This window comes from Oryctolagus cuniculus, chromosome X (genome assembly GCF_964237555.1).
Source record: "Oryctolagus cuniculus chromosome X, mOryCun1.1, whole genome shotgun sequence".
Lineage (NCBI taxonomy): Eukaryota > Metazoa > Chordata > Mammalia > Lagomorpha > Leporidae > Oryctolagus > Oryctolagus cuniculus.
Genome location: NC_091453.1, coordinates 61,221,556 through 61,241,326, shown reverse-complemented (window position 1 = coordinate 61,241,326; position 19,771 = coordinate 61,221,556).

Genomic DNA, 19,771 nt, shown 5'->3' with positions numbered 1-19,771 from the left:
CTTGACCAACTTTATCAGCACAATTTTTTAACAGCATGTGCTTTGTGTAACATCTTGATAAATCTTGTAATATTTCAAATTTTTTCATTATTACATTTGTTATGGTGATATGTGATCCATGATCTTTGATGTTACTTTTCTAATTGTTTTGAGCTGCCATGAACTATATCCATATAAAATGATAAACTCAATTGATCAATGTGTGCGTTAGGATTGCTCTGAGCTGTTCCTCTGTCTTACTATTCCCTCAGATAACAAAAATATTAAAATTATGCCAACTAATAACTCTACACGGGCTTCTAAGCATTCCAGTGAAAGGAAGAATAGCATGTCTCTCATTTCAAATCAAAATTAGAAATATTAGTGGTTGGTGGCTTAATCTGTAGTTTGTAATGCCAGAATCCCATAAAAAAGCGCAGATTTGAGTCCCAGATACTCCACTTCTAACCTAGCTCCCTTCTAATGCACCCCAGGAAGGCAGCAGAAGATGACTCAAGGTTTTGGACCTCTGCCACACATATGGGAGACCAGGATCAAGTTCCTTGCTCCTGGTTTTAGCTTAGACCAGATGTTGCTATTGCAACCATTTGTAGAGTGAACCAGCAGGTGGAAGACCTCTCTCTCTCTCCTCCCCCCTGCTTCTCCCTCTGTGGTGCTGCCTTTCAAATAATTAAATAAATCTTTTGACAAATTAGAAATGTTGAAGCTTAGTGAAGAAAGCATGTCAAAGGCCCAATTAGGCCAAAAGAGAGGTCTCTTGTACCAAACAGTTAGCCATGCTTTGAATGCAAAGGAAAAGTTCCTGAAAGCAATGAAAATTGCTATTCCGGGGGATACACAAAAGATTAAGAAACTAGAACAGTCTCAGTTAAAATGGGGAAAGTTTTAGTGGTCTGGATACGAGGTCAAACCAGCTACATTATTTCCTTCAGCCAAAGCTTAATCCAGAGCAAGACCTTTTCATTTTCTTTCTTTTTTTAAGATTTATTTATTTATTTGTGAGGTAGTTACAGAGAGAGGGAGAGACAGAGAGAAAGGTCTTCCATTCACTAGCCTCAGCCATTTTAGGTTTCTTGTTACCCCTGCCTTCTTTCAAGTGTTCAGTTCCATCTCACACCCTGTATTGTTCCCCACCCCACACCCTGCATTCTTCTCCAGGTTTGGAAGCCAGTGGGCCAAAGCTGAAGAACCAAAATGGAGAAGCTCATCTCCTCCTACTGGCCCCACGCCCACCCCTAGCCCACCTAAGATATAAAGAGGCCCAGCCTGCTGGGGTCTAGGCCTCTACCATGTGTTCAGCCTATGAGCATGATGGCAGTTGGTTGACTTCTGCAGATTTATTTTTTCTGAATAAATTTGGTCTGGCTGTGAGTTTGTATTCTGTATCCTCTCTGTTCTGCATTCTTTTCCTAACATTTTGGTGCCCCATGTGAGGCATCACCAACCTGCGCCTCTTTTCCTAACAATTGGCAGGGAGCTAGATTGGAAGTGGGGCAGCTGGTGCTTGAGCCGTTGCCCATGTGGGAATCTGGTACTTCAGGCAGATTCTTAACCTACTATGCCGCAGCGCCAGCTCCAACCTCTTAACTTTCTTAAATATTATCATAGCTGGGAGAGGTGAGAGGAAGTTGCAGAGAAAAGTTTGAAGTTAGTGGAGGCTGGCTCATGAGGTTTAAGGAAAGAAGCTGTCACCATGACATGAAAGTGCAAAGTAAAGCAGCAAGTGCTAAGGTAGAAGCACAGCAAGTTATCCAGAAGGTCTGCAATAATTGATGAAGGTGGCTACTCTAAATAACTGATTTTCAATGTAGATTAAACAGCCATATATTGAAAGAAATGCTACCTTAGATTCTCATACCTAGAGAGGAGAAGTCATTGTCAGGCTTCAACGCTTCAAGACTGGCTCTCTTATTAGGGGCTAATGCAGCTGAAATCTATGTTCATTTACCATCCCCCCAAATCCTAGGGCCATTAAAAATTATACTAAGTCTTAAATCTGTGGATTTACAACAGATGTGGAACCACAAAGCCTAGATGATAGAACATCTCTCTACAACATAGCCTACTGAATATTTTAAGCCCACTCTTGAGATAAACTACTTTAAAAAAATCCTCTCAAAATATTACTGCTCATTAACAATGTACCTGATCAACCAAGAGCACTGAGATGCATAATGAAATTAATGTTGTTTTCATGCTGCTAGCATAACATTCATTCTGAAGCCCACAGATCAAGGAGTAAATTTGACTTTCAAGTCTTATTATTTAAGAAATACATTTTGTAAAGCTCAGTTGCCATAGGTAGTAATTCCCCTGTGGGTTCTGGGCAAACTAAACAGAAACCTTCTGAAAGTAAGTCATCGTTGTAGATGCCATTGGGATCATTGGTGATTCATGGGAGAAGGTCAGAATATCAAAGTTAACAGCAGTTTGAAAGAAGTTGGTTCTAACCCTATGGGATGACTTTGAGAACTTTAAACTTCAGTGCAGGAAATATTTGAAAATGTAGTGGACATAGCAAAAGAACTAGAATTATAAGTGTGGCATAAAGATGTGAATGAATTGCTGTCATTTTATGATAAAACTTTAATGAATGAAGAGTTGCTGCTTATAGATAAAGTGGTTTCTTGAGATGAAATCCATTTTTTGTGAAGATGTTTATCAACATTGTTGAAATGCTAACAAAGGATTTAGAATGTTACATAAATTTAGTTGATAAAGTAGCATCAGTAGAGTTTGAGAGAATTGACTCCAATTTTGGAAGAAGTACTGTGACCACATTACATAACCCTAAGACTAGCCACACATTTGCAATGGTAAAATGTGTGTCTTCCCTTCCTTTTTATATTTGAATGAACAAAAACTAGTTGCTACTCATCTGATTGATCAAAGTATTTGTTCAAGCAGATGCCAACCTAAGAATTTCAGAAGCTGGGAGACAGTCAGCAGGGAAACAGCTGACTGGAAAGGTGGATTCCAGATAAGGGAGGAATTCGGGAGCACCAGTGGAAACAGCCACGTTTCATATCAAAGCAGCCTCCACTTAAGTGACACTGACTCCAGAAACCAGTTTGACAACCTCCCTCAACTCCCTTAAAAGTCTTTTTGCTAACTTGTGAATCAGGAAGAGTACATTTGGGACAAAAGTATTCACTTTCTGTTGGGTGACCATTTGAATAAATGTTTTATTCCCTTAAATAAACTCTGGTTGTATAATATTGTATTGTATCTGGTCTCTGCTGTATTGACTGTCCAGTGCAGAGCAGCATGGGTCTAATTTTAACCAGTAAAGGTACTGTTAAGAATAATATGATATCAGAAAGCATCACATGTTACAGAGAATTCTTGTGAAATGAAGTCAATTGATGCAGCAAATTTTTGTCTTCTGTCAAGAAATTGCAACTGTTCTGTCAACTTTCAGCAACCACCACTCTGATCAAGCACCTACCTCAACATCCAGGCAAAAATCTCCACCAGCAAAAAGATAGTAACTTGCAGAAGACTAGGTGATTATTAGCACTTTTTAGCAATAAAGAATTTTAAAATTAAGATGTATACTTTTGGGGCCAACGCTGTGGCACAGCGGGTTAAAGCCCTGGCCTGAAGTGCCAGCATCCCATATGGGCACCAGTTTGGGTGCTCTACTTCCTATCCAGCTCTCTGCTATGGCCTGGGAAAGCAGTGGAAGATGGCCCAAGTCCTTGGACCCCTGCACCTGCGTGAGAGACCTGGAAGAAGCTCTTGTCTCCTGGCTTTGGATGGGCGCAGCTCCAGCCTTTGCAGCCAGTTGGGGAGTGAACCAGCGGATGGAAGACCTCTCTCTCTCTCTCTGCCTCTCTTTCTCTCTCTGTGTAACTCTAACTTTCAAGGAAATTAAATAATAAAGAGCTTTAAAAAATAAATGATATTAAGAATAGGGGCTGGTGCAATGGCACAGTGGGTTAAGGCCCTGGCCTGAGGTGCCGGCATCCCATATGAGTTCCTGTTCTAGTCCCCAAGCTGCTCCTCTTCTGATCCGGCTCTCTGCTATGACCTGGGAAAGCAGTAGAAGACGACTCAAGTCTTTTGGCCACTGCACCATGTGGGAGACCCAGAAGAAGCTCCTGGCTCCTGGCTTCAGATTGGCGCAGCTCCAGCCATTTCGGCCATCTTGGAAGTGAGCAAGCATAAGGAAGACCTCTCTCTGTGTCTCTACCTTTCTCTGTAGCTCTGACTTTCAAATAAATAAATTTAAATATTTAATTTTAAAAAGGATTTTTTTACACATAATGCTATTGTAACTTTAGTAAAGTATAGTACAAACAACTTTTATTTGCACTGGGAAACACAAAACATTCAATTCATGTGAATCTCATTATTGTGATACTTGCTTTTTTTGTGATGGTCTGTAACAAAATCTGCACTATCACAGTGATATGCTGTATATATCATCAGTAGGAATAAGACTGAAAAAAATTTTTTTTGACAGGCAGAGTGGACAGTGAGAGAGAGAGACAGAGAGAAAGGTTTTCCTTTTGCCGTTGGTTCACCCTCCAATGGCCACTGCGGCTGGCGCGCTGTGGCCAGCGCACCGCGCTGATCCGATGGCAGGAGCCAGGAGCCAGGTGCTTTTCCTGGTCTCCCATGGGGTGCAGGGCCCAAGCACTTGGGCCATCCTCCACTGAACTCCCTGGCCATAGCAGAGAGCTGGCCTGGAAGAGGGGCAACCGGGACAGAATCCGGTGCCCCGACCGGGACTTGAACCCGGTGTGCCGGCGCCGCAAGGTGGAGGATTAGCCTAGTGAGCCGCGGCGCCAGCTAAGACTGAAATTTAATAGACAGATTTTTAAATTGGAACTGAAACTGTGAGGAGTCAGATGGGCTAATAGGCAGTTGGGGTGGTCCCAGTGGAAATTGAGGGTGGAAAATGTTCACCCCAAAAGTTATCTTTAGCAAGGTCCAAAGTAACTGCCTGCCCACTCCATGAAAGCTTCCAGTCTTATCATGAGAATAGCAAGGTCATGGCAATTTCTTCGGAGCTTCCAGTTCATTGTAAAGTAAACTAGGTCTCCCACCCTTCTGATGGCTCTTTGTTTTATCATGAGCAAGCCAGATAAAATAAAAGATTGCAAATCTGGTGTTTTGATGGGTTTTGTCCCCACCTTGTAACTGAATGTCAAGCTGATACATTTTTTCCCCAAAATTGTGTTTAAAAACCCCACTACCACTGGTATCTTTGGGTTTTGCTTCTCTTGGAGCAGCCCCCCATGCCACTCTGGCTGGAGGTCTCTGACTCTAATAAATCTTGCTTTTAAACCTTTAAATCTTGCTTTTCTCTTTGCCTTGTCCACTTGGAAATTCCTCTTTCATGTGAGACAAAGACTGCGGTAATATTTTCTCTGCCACGGTTTTACCCATAACAAAATTGAACCCCTAAAATGTAAAAGCAGGACCCAGCCTCATGTCTCTCCCCCTTAGCCCAAGATGTCCTTCCCTGTCCTGTATCAAAAAGAACTCACTGACTTGAGGGAGTTATCCAGCTATCCTTACAAGGTTTTAATCACCAGACTCAAGGAGTAATTCACTTCTCCAATAGGTAAGAACCTCGATGGCCAGTATTGTCCTGGGATGATTCGTGTAGGGGAATTCCAGGTCTGGGCAGAATGTAACTACCAACCCCCAGACTGAAGTCCACCTGACCAGCATAAATTCCCTAAAGAACATGGCATGGAATCACTGACCAATCAAAAGAAGGTCATGAGCACCACTGATCCACCAGGAAATTGGAAACTAGACGATCACACTCATCTCAGCCCCGATTTCAATCTATAACAACCTTCACCCTTAACTCCTTGGAGAACCCAGGAATTAAGCATCAGCTCCCAACTCCTTGCTCTGCATTTTGCAATAAATACCTACTTTCTTCTACCACCCTGATGTTAGTGATTATCAGGTGAGTAAACCCAGTTTGGGGATTTCACAGCAATGTCTGCAACAAGTTTCTGGTGTTTTTTGGCAACAGAACTATCTTATATGTTATAGAATTTTTATGGGATTTATCTTTAGAACAACACATTTTCCTACTATTATTTCACCACAAACACTATGGAGTATATATTTCAACTATTGTCATTTTTATAGAAAAAATGAGATACAAAATACACAAGTGGCATATCCACGATTAGAGGTAGTTGTTGATGGAGCAATTATGGCCACATCTAAAGTTAACATACATACAGTATAAGAGAACAGGGAAGCTTCATTTCTTATTGTTAAAGATGAATCATTTAGAACAAATATATTTTGCTTTGTTTTTCCATCCGATCATTTTATAGTATACATAAACCTTGGCAGTGAAACACAAACTTCATTTAAAATTCCATAAAAGAGTGAGTTCTTGATTTTATTTTTCTATATCTGAATTTTACCAATAATGAAAGTGGATATTTCTTTATAAAAATGATTGTCAACATACTCAATTGGCTTTAAATGCACAATGTTGGCCTGAGAAGTATTTTAAATATAAATGAGCTGTCAACATTTCTAAAGTAGGGTGGCACATACATATCTTGACTACATGGCAAAAATCACAATATCTTTAAACCATGCACCTGGATTGTTTCATTATCAACAACTGGACCTGAGGAATAAGTGTACCTTTGTGTGTGTTCTCTAGATTTTCCATAGACCTCAATTGATTCATATCATTTCCTCAGAAACTAAATCTTACCCCTCTACTTACCCATGATACTATTGTGGCCTCTTTGGAAGTTTTGTGTTTGTAACTTCCTAAGCTAAAGGATGAATAGACAAGAAAAGAAGGCCACAAACATTGCTATACTCTTTTTCATTTCCTTACATAAGATAAAGTAAGACCAATTCTACTTTGCTACCCTTGCTGGAGTATGAGTAATATAGGTTAGAAAATATATAAGCCAGTGTCTCTAGATCAGTTAGAATGGACCCAACAGGTATCTACCATCAGATTTTGGAGAAAAGTGTTTGCTGGAAATTATAGTAATTGATCAACTTAATTAATTCTTTTCTATCTGTCAGGCCCTTTGCCAAGTGCTAGGGAACAAGAAATGAATGAACCATACTTTCAGCCTCATGATGTTATCAACTGTTGTCTATGTAAACAGATGAGAAGCTGCTAGTCCATGAGATCAATCACTGAAGTACTTAATTTAACAAATAGTCTTGAATTGTAGGGATTGCCTCCAGGGGGAAAAGTATAAAAGAAAAAAATGAGCTGTTCATACCTTCTGAGAAGCATTAAAGTCAGGCTCTCAGAATTGGTACTTTAAGTATTGCTTAGATTTATCATTGAGCACAAAGAAATTTTTCTTGAACTGATGGCCTATACACACTTACTATAGAGATCATTTAAAAAACATAATAGAAAATCTAGTTAGGATGTTATAAGTTATTCAAAGCACCACTGTGCTTTAAAAATAGAGTACTGATAAATAAAATATTAATAGGAAAAATTTAAGAGCTATAGCAATACTAATAAACTAGATAAATTCCTTTATGGATCAGAGGACAAATATAAATATAAAGAGGTATTTAGGGGCTTAAAGTCATTAGCCTTTGCTGATTAGGATGTGGAAAAAGTAAGAAAGGCTAGGATCATGTTTTTTTTTTTTAATATATTTATGTTTGTATATATATACATATATATGTATATAATACATATACATATATACATATATATATATAATAATATACAGTGTGTTCCACAAAGTGTTCCACAAAAAGTATGTGACTCGATTTCTGTTCATTGCCCAAAACTAATTGCTGGTTTGACCTCCTTAACTCATTAATGAAGGTTTAAGGGTAAATATTACTGAAAATATCCTGGGACTATGATTTATTTGTTTCTAAGTGCTTAAGGTCATCATCATGACCAATATTGAGTCAAGTCCCTCAGTGGCTGAGCAGTTATATGAAAACTCTAATGTCACTCAACTGCAGGAGCCTTAGGACACCATTGTCATTTCTGGTTCTGCAGTGGCCTCCCTGGGGCTAGGTGAATGGAACTGAAAACTGCTAGAGAAATGAGTGGAGTGATAGAAAGTGTATAAAATAAAACAAACAAATAAAGGTGAAAAATCACCATATCTAAGTTGGGACTGAACATCAATACCCTAAAATTCAATATCCTAAAAGAAATATAAAATGTGAATACAAATTGACCACTGGAAAAAAAATACCATAATGAGATCTAGAAAGTTTTAAAAGGATATGTTTAGGATACATCCAATGTAATAAGTATATAAACAAAAATAATAATATTTAAGAAGACAATGTTTTATATTCTCTCTAATCCTTTTATTTTGGTTTGAGTATCGTTTTTCTCACTGAAACATGTTGAATCTTGGTCTTCAATAGAGCAAACTTGGGAGGTGTGGCCTAATGGGAGATGTTTGGATCAGAGAAGTGGATTGCTTGCAAATGAATGCATGCTTTTCTCACAGGAATGTACACCCTTTTTCTCTTTTATGCATTCAACTACTTGCCCTTCCAGTTTCCACCATGGGTTGAAGCAGCAGAAGGCCCTTAACAGGTGCAGCTGCCTGATTTTAAACTTCATAGCCTCCAAAATCATGAGCCAAAATAAACTTTTTCCCCTCTGTTAAATTATACAACCTCAGGTATTCTGTTACAGCAAAAGAGAATGTACTAAGATGCCCATGATACAACTTTTTGAGATAGACATCTTTGCATTTTACAGGCAGGCAGTTATGACTTAGAGAACCACTTGTCCAAAAAGGAATGCAATTCTAGCCTGTATGAGTACATACAGATTGTCAACATTGTCTTCATTTTGTCTCCAGAGTGCCATTTACACAGAAATCCAAATTAATTCAGAAGAAATTCTGTCATCTTCTGTATTTTGCACTCTGCATCTTGAGTCAAATAAATCTGCTGCCTTAACTCCGAAGGACAAAAGTCCATCAACGTATCAATGAAAAATTTCAATTTATTTTTGTCTGTCCTTATAAGCAGATAGAACATTCTGTTTTCAAATTATTTTGATTGTATCTGGGTGACTTCGTGAGAAATAAACAAATTCTGAAAAAATATTTGTTAGAAATACAAAGGCAAACAAAAATCAAAAATAACCATGAAATAGAAGCATTCAGGTAACTGAGGCAGCCAGCAACACCAGCAGTGAGGAGCTTTGGGGCTTGTCAGAGGACATAGCTGTACCATATGGTGCCATATAGCAACCAGCTGATGCCTGACAAAGTGTTGATGGAGCTGCCCACAGTGACTAAAAATTTGAAGGGACATCCTGGGAGACCTCTACTCTATGTCTAGAGCTAGAGACTGTATCTGGGAAGTGTAAGGCTTCGAGAATTTTATTATCATTGACATAGTTACGCTCATCATCATCGTCACTATTGTGTTTCTGTTGTCATCATTTATACCATCCCACTAAGCAAGAATGCTTCTGAGTATTTATACTATACCACAAAGTGCATTAACTGCTTTACATGAATTATCTAATTTAATACACAACCCCGTGAAAGTGAAGTCTTCTAGGCTTGGAAATGAGAATTTAAGGGATGAGTAAAGAAAAACACTGAAGAAATATTATCATTCCAATTCTGAACTCACAGCAATGGATACTTCTTGTGATTTATGTCAAATATATTAAAGAAGAAATTTAGCAAGCAGAACTATTTCTTCCACTCAAGACACCCCTAAAAATATTCCAATGGACATGCAAAATGAAGAAAATATGAATTTTAGTGGAAACTATTGCACATTTGGTACTAGACAATTTTATTGATTTGATTGACAGTCTCTTTCCCCATGTGCATAGAAAATATCTTGCTGGAATTGTCATGACAACAGGCTTAGATGTTAAAGATGTCAGCTGATGAGTGTTTCTGTAATAAAAATAATAATAGTGGAGAATATATTTGTGATCATAGTCATGAATTAAATGAATGTATAATGAATGTAGAAATAGCATCTCAAAAACTCTTGCTTGCTCTCTGAACACAAAACTTGACTTTCATTTAAGTAACAAAGATTTTCAAAACTGATCCATATTCCAGAAATGAGAATGAAGACAGTTTACACTGATTGAAAATGCCCAATTTGTGCTGCTACAACATAATACCTGAGATTGGGTAATTTATAAGAAACAAATTTACTTTCTTAGAGGCCTGGAGACTGGGAGGTCCAAAATCAATACGCAAGTATTTTTAATTGTCTGATGAAGGCTTATCTTTGCTTTCAAGCAAGGCAAAAGAGAAATCTAGCAAGACATTGTGTGAATCCTCTTTCATGAGAGACATAACCCTATTCATGAGGGAGAAGTCCTTATGGCCTAATCATTTCTTACAGTTCCCAATTCTTAATACTAACATATTGACAACATACTAACAATACTAACATATTGACTTGATTTTTGGATAGGACACAATTATACCATAGCATTCTACCTCTGACAACTCAAAACTTATATCCTTATCATATGCAAAATATATTCATTCCACCCTAGTACCCCCTCAATGTCTTAACTTATTCCAATGTCACCTTTAAAGTCCAAGATCAAAATTTCATCTAAACATATGAATGCGACTCAAGGTATGATTCTGCCTGAGGAAAGTTCCCCTCCAGTTGTACACCTGTGAAATTGAAGAAGTCGTGTGTTTTTAAAATACAAAGATGAGACAGATACATAACAGACATTTCCATTCTGAAAGGGAAAAAATAAAAAGAATGAATAATAGTTCCTAAGTAAGTCTAAAACCCAACAAGGCAAACAACATCAAATCTTGCATCTTGAGAATGATCTTCTTTGTCTACATGTCCCACCTTGCAAACACACTGTGGTAAACGTGGGGTGCCTATGGATACAGGGGACCACACCTCCATAGCTTTATTGGGTGCAATCCATGCTGCAGCTCCCACACTTTGGAGATGGATGCCTATGGCTCTCCTATGCTGGTGTTTTGTGCTGGTGGCTCTACAGGTCTTGAGTCTTGAGGGTGGCCAGGCTCCCCCAGCTCCACCAAGCATTGCCCTAATAGAAGCTCTGTTTGGTGGCTCTGCTCCTATAACATATCTCTGCCTGTTCCATAGGACTCTTTCAGGCATCCTTTGAAACCTAGGTCAAAGAAGCTGTGCCTCCATAGCTCTTATACTCTGTGTGCCTGCTGAATTAACACCACACAGATGCCAGCAAGGTGTAATATCTGTGCCCTCCAGAGTGGCAGACTGAGCGGCACCTGGACCTGCTTAACTCACAGCTGTAGCAACCAAGGAGCACTGTGATAGAATACAAGGAGCAGAGGCTCAAGTCTGCCGTGGACAGTGAGGGAGTGTCCCCGCTATGTTTGAAGTACCAATCAAGAAGCAGTCATCTCCAAATTGCTTAGTGCCAGGTATACCACAAACATGTATTGTGTGATGAATGACAGAGCAGTCCTCTTTCAAAATCTAAGCACCAGCAGGTTCTATTTTCTGGTGAGGGCTGTCCTGTACTTGAAAGGAGGAAATAGAGACGTTAGCCAAATGCTACAGGTATCATTTCTAGTAAGGCCCATAATCCCATTCAAAACAGGGGCTCTAATGATGTAATTACCCCAAAAGCCAGACCTCTTTTTTATTTTTATTAATGTAAATAGAACAGATTTTATGCATTCCATAGGTACAGTTCCAAGAAAACATCACACTTCCCTCACTCCCTTCCTCCCCCCACTCCCTCTCCCTCCATCTCTTCTCTTCATCAGTTTTTACAAGGACATAATTTTAATCAACTCTATATTCACAGGCTTAACTCACCATTAATCATAATGTTCAACAAGTAAAAAGTAGGAAGACCACAGTTCCAGAGGATTATAAACAAGGGCTAAAAATGACAATGAAATCACAAGATATTTGTCTCATTCCTGTACAGTTTTTGATATTTTATATTAATTACTACGTATCAGAGAAAACATATGGTATTTGTCTTTTTGAGACTGGTTTATTTCATTAAGCATAGTGCTTTCCAATTGCATCCATTTTGGTGCAGAAGACAGGGTTTCATTGTTTTTTATGGTTGAGTAGTATTCCATAGTGTGTATATACTACAGTGTGTTTATCCAGTCATCAAATGATGGACATCTGGGTTGATTCCATAACTTAGCTATTGTGAATTGAGCTGCAATAAGCATGGTGGTACAAATAACTTTTTCATAAGCTGATTTCATTTTGTTTGGATAAATTTCCAGGAGTGGGATAGCTCGATCATATGGTAGATCTATTTCTACATCTCCAAGGAATCTCCATACTGTCTTCCATAATGGACATATCAGTTTACATTCCCACCAACAATGGATTAGGATAACTTTTTTCCCATATCCTCGCCAGTATTTGTTGTTTCTTGATTTTGTATGGCAGCCATTCAAATGGTGGTGAGGTGATACCTTTTTGTGGTTTTTATTTACATTTCTTTGATGGCCAGTGATCTTGAGAATTTTTCCATGTGTCTGTTGGCTATTTAAATTTTATCCTTTGAAAATTGCCTGTTAATGCCCTATGCCCATTTCTTAATTTCACTATTTGTTTTGTTGTTGTTGAGTTTCTTGATTTCTTTATAGATCAAGAAATTTTATCAGTTGCATAGTTTGAAAATATTTTCACTCATTCTGTTGATTGCCTCTTCACTTTGCTGAGTGTTTCCTTTGCAATGAAGAAGTTTCTTAGTTTGATATAATCCCATTTGTCTATTTTAGCTTTCATTGTCTGTGCTTCCAGGGTCTTTTCCAAGAACTCTGCCTATGTCAGTGTCTTGCAGAGTTTCCCCAATATTTTTCTCTAGTAATTTGATGGTATTAGGTCATAGATTGAGATTGTTGATCCATATTGAGTTGATTTTTGTATAAGGTGTAAGGTAAGGGTTTTTTTGTTTTGTTTTGTTTTGTTTTGTACATCTGCATGTATAGATCCAATTTTCTCAGCACCATTTATTGAAGAAACTGTCCTTTCTCCAGGGATTGATTTCAACTTGGTTGTCAAAGACTAGTTGTTGTAGATGCGTGGATTAATTGCTTGGGTTTCTGTTCTGTTCCATGTCTACATGTCTACTTTTATGCCAGTACCAGGCTGTGTTGATTATAACTGCGCTGTAGTTTGTCTTGAAGTCTGGAATTGTGATGTCTCTGGCTTTGTTTTTGCTGTTTAAAATTGCTTTAGCTATTCAGGGGGTATTTCTATATGAATTTTAGTATTGCTTTTTCTAGATCTAGATCTAGAAGAATGTCATTGGGATTTTGATTGGGATCAGATTGAATCTGTAAATTGTGTTGGGTAGTATGGACATTTTGATGATATTAATACTTCCAATCCACAAACATGCAAGATTTTTCCAATTTTTGTGTCTTCTATTTCTTTCTGTATTGCTTTGTAATTTTCATTGTAGAGATCTTTCACATCCTTGGTTAAATTTATTCCAAGGTATTTATGTTTTCTGTAGCTATTTTGAATGAGACTGATCTTACAAGATCTTTGTCAGCTATGAAATCCTCTGGGTATACCAAGGCTATTGGTTTTTGTGTGTTGATTTTATAACCTGCAATTTTACCAAACTCTCTTCTGAGTTCCAATAGTCTCTCAGTGGAGTTTTTTGGTTCCCCCATATATAGAAAAGTCTTCTATCTGCTGCTTTAGTCCACAAATGGCTGTAAGGACCAAGCCTGGGCCAGATCAAACCCAGGAGCCAGGAGGTTTATCTGGGTCTCCACCATGGGTGGTAGGGGCTTAAACACTTGGGCCATCTTCCACTGCTTTCCTAGGTGCATGAGCAGGGAGCTGGATGGATAGTGGAGCAGCCAGGACTGGAACTGGCACCCATATGGGATGTCAATGCTTCAGGCCAGGATTAGCACCCTATTCCACAGTGCCAGCCTCATAAATAAATCTTTAAAAATTTATACAGGGGCTGGCACTGTAGCTCAGTGGGTTAACGCTCTGGCCTGAAGTGCCGGCATCCCATATGGATGCCCGTTCGAGACCCGGCTGCTCCACTTCCAATCCAGCTCTCTGTTATGGCCTGGGAAATCAGTAGAGGATGGCCCAAGTCCTTGGGCCCCTGCACCTGTGTGGGAGACCCAGAAGAAGCTCCTGGCCCCTGGCTTTGGATGGGCACAGCTCTGGCCTTTGTGGCCAATTGGGGAGTGAACCATAGGATGGAAGACCTCTCTCTCTCTCTCTCTGCCTCTTCTTCTCTGTGTAACTCTGCCTTTCAAATAAATAAATAAATCTTTATAAAAAATTCACACATTTACAAATACCTGCACTTTGGAAGGGATACATTCAAATAATGGCTACCTGTATATCAATACTTTTACCTGTGGATATGCCAGAAATTTTTCACCATGTAAACCAATATGGGAAAAACCATCAGTTAGCTACCCAAATCATAGTCAAGAGGAAACATGAGAATAAGGCTTACCTGGTAAATCTGATAAGCTTACTTGAAGCAAAAGTTAGAATGTGGTGAAGGGACAGTTCTAGACCCATAAAATACATGTATTCAGACGTGCAATGGAATACTTCAAGGATAAAGACCATGTACATAATCATGGAGTGACAAAACTGCTCAGTATACAGATGGACTTATTCAAATATCTTTATTTAGCATCATGGTGGAGTTACTGTGAGTAGTCCTCAAAAATTACATAGAAAATGCAAATTATGATATGAGTTTCAGACTTTTATTGTGCCAAAATAAACTCAGCTTTCCCTTCTATTTTTCTGCAAATGTTTAGAAGTACCCTTGCATGTATGTGGCATGATATTTTGGAAAGTATCATGGGGACTACATTTCTGGAACTATCTACCCTTAGACAAGCAGGAGACATAAGAGATCTATTATCTTTGTACAATCTAAACAAACTTTAATTTAGGGGTAAAGATGATTAGAAAATTATTATTTACTTTGAGATAATATTGTTTTTCAATGTTCAACTTCTTTCAAGTAAAAATATGTAAACTATGACAGTAAATCAGAAAATATTAAGAAGATGAAACATAATATTTTTGGACTCTTTGGTAAATATAGTGGAGTCTTATCTATAAAGATTTTTTGAAAGATTTATTTATTCAGATAACAGAGTGACAGAGAAAGGAGTGGGGAGACAGAGAGAGAGAAAGATCTTTCATCTTCTGGTTCACTCCCCAAATGACTCAACAGCTGGGGCTGGACCAGGCAAAAGCCAGGAGCCAGGAGCCCTGTCCAGGTCTTCCATGTGTGATTAGCAGGGAGCTGGATTGGAAGTGAAGCAGCCAGGATTTGAATAGGCACCCAGATGGGATGCCGGCATCACAGGCAGTGGCTTATCCTGCTGTGCCACAACACCAGCCCCTATAAAGACTTTTTAAATGAACCGCTCTGCAAGGTTAGTTTATTTTGCAGATAAAAATCCCTGCTATTTATTTATTTTTTAAAGATTTATTTACTTATTTGAAAGTCAGAATTACACAGAGAGAGGAGCCAGGAGCTTCTTCCGGGTCTCCCACATGGGTGCAGGGACCCAAAGACTTGGCCATCTTGTATTGCTTTTCCAGGCCATAGCAGAGAGCTGGATTGGAAGAGGAGCAGCTGGGACTAGAACCGGCACCCATATGGGATGCCGGTGCTTCAGGCCAGGGCATTAACCCACTGCGCCACAGCGCCGGCCCCTACAGATAAAAATCCCTGCTATTTATAAAAGAAGAAATAACTATCTAGGCTAGGCAAAGGATTTTTTTTCTTTCACTCATGCTAGTGTATTGCAGTATTTTCGTTACCCATCTCAGTAGTCAGATAATTTGATATTATAAAAAATGTGTATTAGCTTCACAAGACTTAATTCTGTGTGGGATCTACCGAAGAGTTGTTAGTCCCTTTGTAAAGCTACCCAATAGGTAAATAGTTCTGTAAATATCTTCATACCTGGCCTTGAGATCTGTGGAGAAGGGTTATACAATCTCAATCTTCATTTATTTTATTTAAATTTTTTATTTTTATTTATTTGAAATGAGAGAGAAAAAGAGACAGAGACACAGACACAGAGAGATCTTCCATTTGCTGGTTCACTCTCCAAATGTTCACAATAGCCAGGAACATGGAATTTAATCTAGATGTTCCATATGTATGGTAGGGACACAACTACCTAAGCCATCACCTGTTGCGTGCACCATGGTATGCATTGGCAAGAAACTGGATGGGAAGAAGAACTGGGACTTAAGCCTGCATTCAAATGGGGTTTGTAGGCATCCCAAAAAAGGTGCCTTAACCACGGTTCCAAATACCTGCCTTGCAATCTCTCCATTTTTAAAAAAGATTTGTTTGTTTAATTATTTATTTATTTGAAAGGTGAAGTTACAGAAAGAGAGAGAGAGAGAGAGAGAGAGAGAGAGAGAATGAACCTTATATCTGCTGTTACACTCCACAAATGACTGCAACAGCCAGGGTCAACAGGGTCAGACCAGGCTGAAGCCAGGAGCTGGAACCTCATCTGGGTCTCCCACATGGGTGAAGGGGCCCAGGGACTTGGGCCATTTTCTGTTGCTTTCCCAGGCACATCAGTAGGGAGCTGAGTTGTAAGTGGAGCAGCCAGGATTCAAACTGGCACCTACATGGGATACCAGCTTTGCAGGTGGCAGCTTAAGCTGTTGCACCACTATCCTGAACTTGCAACCTCTCTCTTATGAGAATTTGTCATAGATGTGATTAAAATGTACACGCAACTAATATTACCATGGTATCTTGTACTTTTGTTGCTGTTTATTTAGAATTTCAGTAGCTGGCCATAAGACTAACAATATGGAAATTTGTGAGTCTTAACTACTGTGCTGACTCTTATTTGCAAGGACACAATCAAGACATTTTTATTCTTCTAAAATACTTTGTTCACTTTTATAAACATATCTTTATGTGGCTGTGTACTCTGCTTTTTTCTGTGGTGCTTGGCCATTAGTATGTCATTAATTTTAGAAAAAGCGATGGAGAATTTTCTTTGAAAATATATGTAATAAATACATAAATTTGGGTGCTAAAAATTAAAGTCTTAAAATATCAAATTTCACTGCTGGTTTTAATTATACTCATTTAATAAAAATGAGAATATAATAAAACTTGAAAGTAATCCATTTGAATTTGTAACATCAGTGTAGGTTACATTGACACTTATATATATAAAACAGACATTTAATTATTTTGCACTGTATTTAAGAATTTCTTAAGAGTGACATCAGCAATATAATTGAATAGGTGCTTTCAACTGTCATACCTTAAAAAAGCATCAACTTTGACAGCCATGCATGGATGAGACTACCTTTGTAGAAGTCCAGAGGACAAATTTTAGCACACTGTTGGAGCAAAATCAATCCAAGAATACATATCCTGAAGAGAGTAAAAGGAACAATTTCATTTTACCCACATCACTCCTTTCCAAACGTTGCATAGCTCGTTGTCGGCAGAAATAACCTTGGCTGTGACTTCACCTACAGAGGAATGTGGGCATATAGTCAGTGAGTTCCTGGCTTTCTAATCCCGTGAAATGTTATCTAAGAGGCCCACTTCTTTCTCACCTCACTCAGAATACTGAAGTGATAAGCAAAACGGAGTGCTAGGGAGAAGCTAAAAGCAGGGAAGAGAGGCAGAACTTGGAGTAACCGCTGCTTAGAATACACAGAAGACTGTAGATTTGGCTAGCTGCTTCACAGACTACAACAGGAAGCCCACCCATAAGCCACATGAGAGGCCTCAACTGGAGATGCCCCTACCTAGTCCACGTTTGCCATCAGTGCTCCACATACTTCACACCCTGCCTTCCCAAGACCATCTTCCAATGTGTGCCAGCACAAACTGTAAGTGCAAGTCACTCCAAATGGTTCACCAGCACTTGAAGACAGCTAACCTGATTCTGTGAGATTGGGAAAAGACACACAAACTTGAGTATTTCAGGGCACCAGACTTAGGAAAACAAATGGGAGTCTCTAAGTACCCATCCTGGCCATGCAGGATAGAGAGAAGGCGTACAGTGTTAAGAATCCTCCCTCAAGAAGATTGTAAGAGATATGGAGCAGACACATCCATGGAAAGGGTCTGAGAATGCCTCTGAATCCAGCTGGGCTGATTGGTGAAGGTATTTCTCTCCCAAAGCCCACAACTAAAGAGGTGACTACTTTTTCAAATGTGAAGGTAACAATGAAAGACTTCAAGAAACAAATAGTGATTATCCAGTAACAAATCCCAAAAAAGAGAGATGTAGAAATTACTGATAAAGAATTCAAAATAGGGACCAACGTAGTTGTGGAGTGGGTTAAGCTGCCTCCTGCGACTCCTGCATCCCATATCAAAGCTCTGGTTCGAGTCCTGGCTGTTCTGCTACTGATCCACCTCCCTACTAATGTCCCTGAGAAAGCAGCAGATGATGGCCCCAGTACTTAGGCCCCTGCCACCCATGTGGGATATCTGGTCCAACTTTGGCTGTTGGGGCCATCTGGGGCGTGAACAAGTGAATGAAAAGTCTCTCTGTCTCTATCTCTTCTTCTCTTTCTTACTCTGCCTTCCAGATAACTAAATAAATATTAAAAACAATTCAAAATAATTATTTTTAGGAAACTTATCCAGTTACAAGAGAACACAGAGAAAAAATTCAGTGAAACAATACAAGAAGAATACAGGAAGTTAAACAAAGAGATACAAATGATAAAAATACACAGGAAATTCTAGAGTTGAACAATAAAATATATGAATGGCAACTATAATAGAAAGCATCAATAGCAAATATGATCAAGTTGGATAAATAATTTGTGAACAGGAAGATGGATCATTTGAAAGTATTTAATCAGGGTAGTAAAGATGTGGATTATGGGTGCTCTGGAAAAAAAGAGAGACACAAGAAGAAATATTTTAAGAGAAATATGGCTGAAAATTTGGCAAATCTGGGGAGAGAAATATGGTGATTAAGGTACATGAAGTTTAAATGTCCCTAGATTAAAGTCAAAGAGGATTTCACCAAGGCACTTCATAATTAAACTATCAGAAGGCAATGACAAAGAGAAATTTGAATGCAGGAAAAGAGTCTCATCACATAAAAGGGAATTTCTTAAAGCAATTAGAAGATTGCTCAGCAGAAATCTTAAAGACCAAGAGAGAATGTGATGAAATATGAGTATTCAAAGTGCTGATAAAGAAAACCAAACGAAAACCTAAGAATAGTCAACCACGAATACTTGACACAAAACAGCTGCAACCTTCAGGAAGGAGGGAGAGATAAAGACTTTGTTACCAAAAGAGAGAAGGAGGAGGAGGAGGGGGAGGGGGGAGGGGGGGAGGGGGAGGAGTTCATCACCTCTACACCTGACTTACAAGAAATGTTTAAGGGAGGTCAAGTTGAAATGTTTTTCAATAGCAACATGGAAAACACATGAAAGGAAAACCCCAAATGGTAAAGGCAGATATATAGTCAAGTTCAGAATACTCTAATATTATAATATACTTTAGGAACCAGTGCTGTGGCATAGCAGGTAAAGCCGCCACCTGCGGCGCCCACATCCCATATGGGCGCCCTTTCAAGTCACGGCTTCTCCACTTCCAATCCATCTCTCTGCTATGGGGAAAGCAGTAGAAGATGGCCCAAGTCCTTGGGCCCCTGCACCCATGTGGGAGACCTAGAAGAAGCTCCTGGCTCCTGGCTTCAGATCGACACAGCTCTGGCTGTTGCGGCCAACTGGGGAGTGAACCAGCGGATGGAAGACCTCTCCCTATATCTCTCTGCCTCTCCTCTCTCTG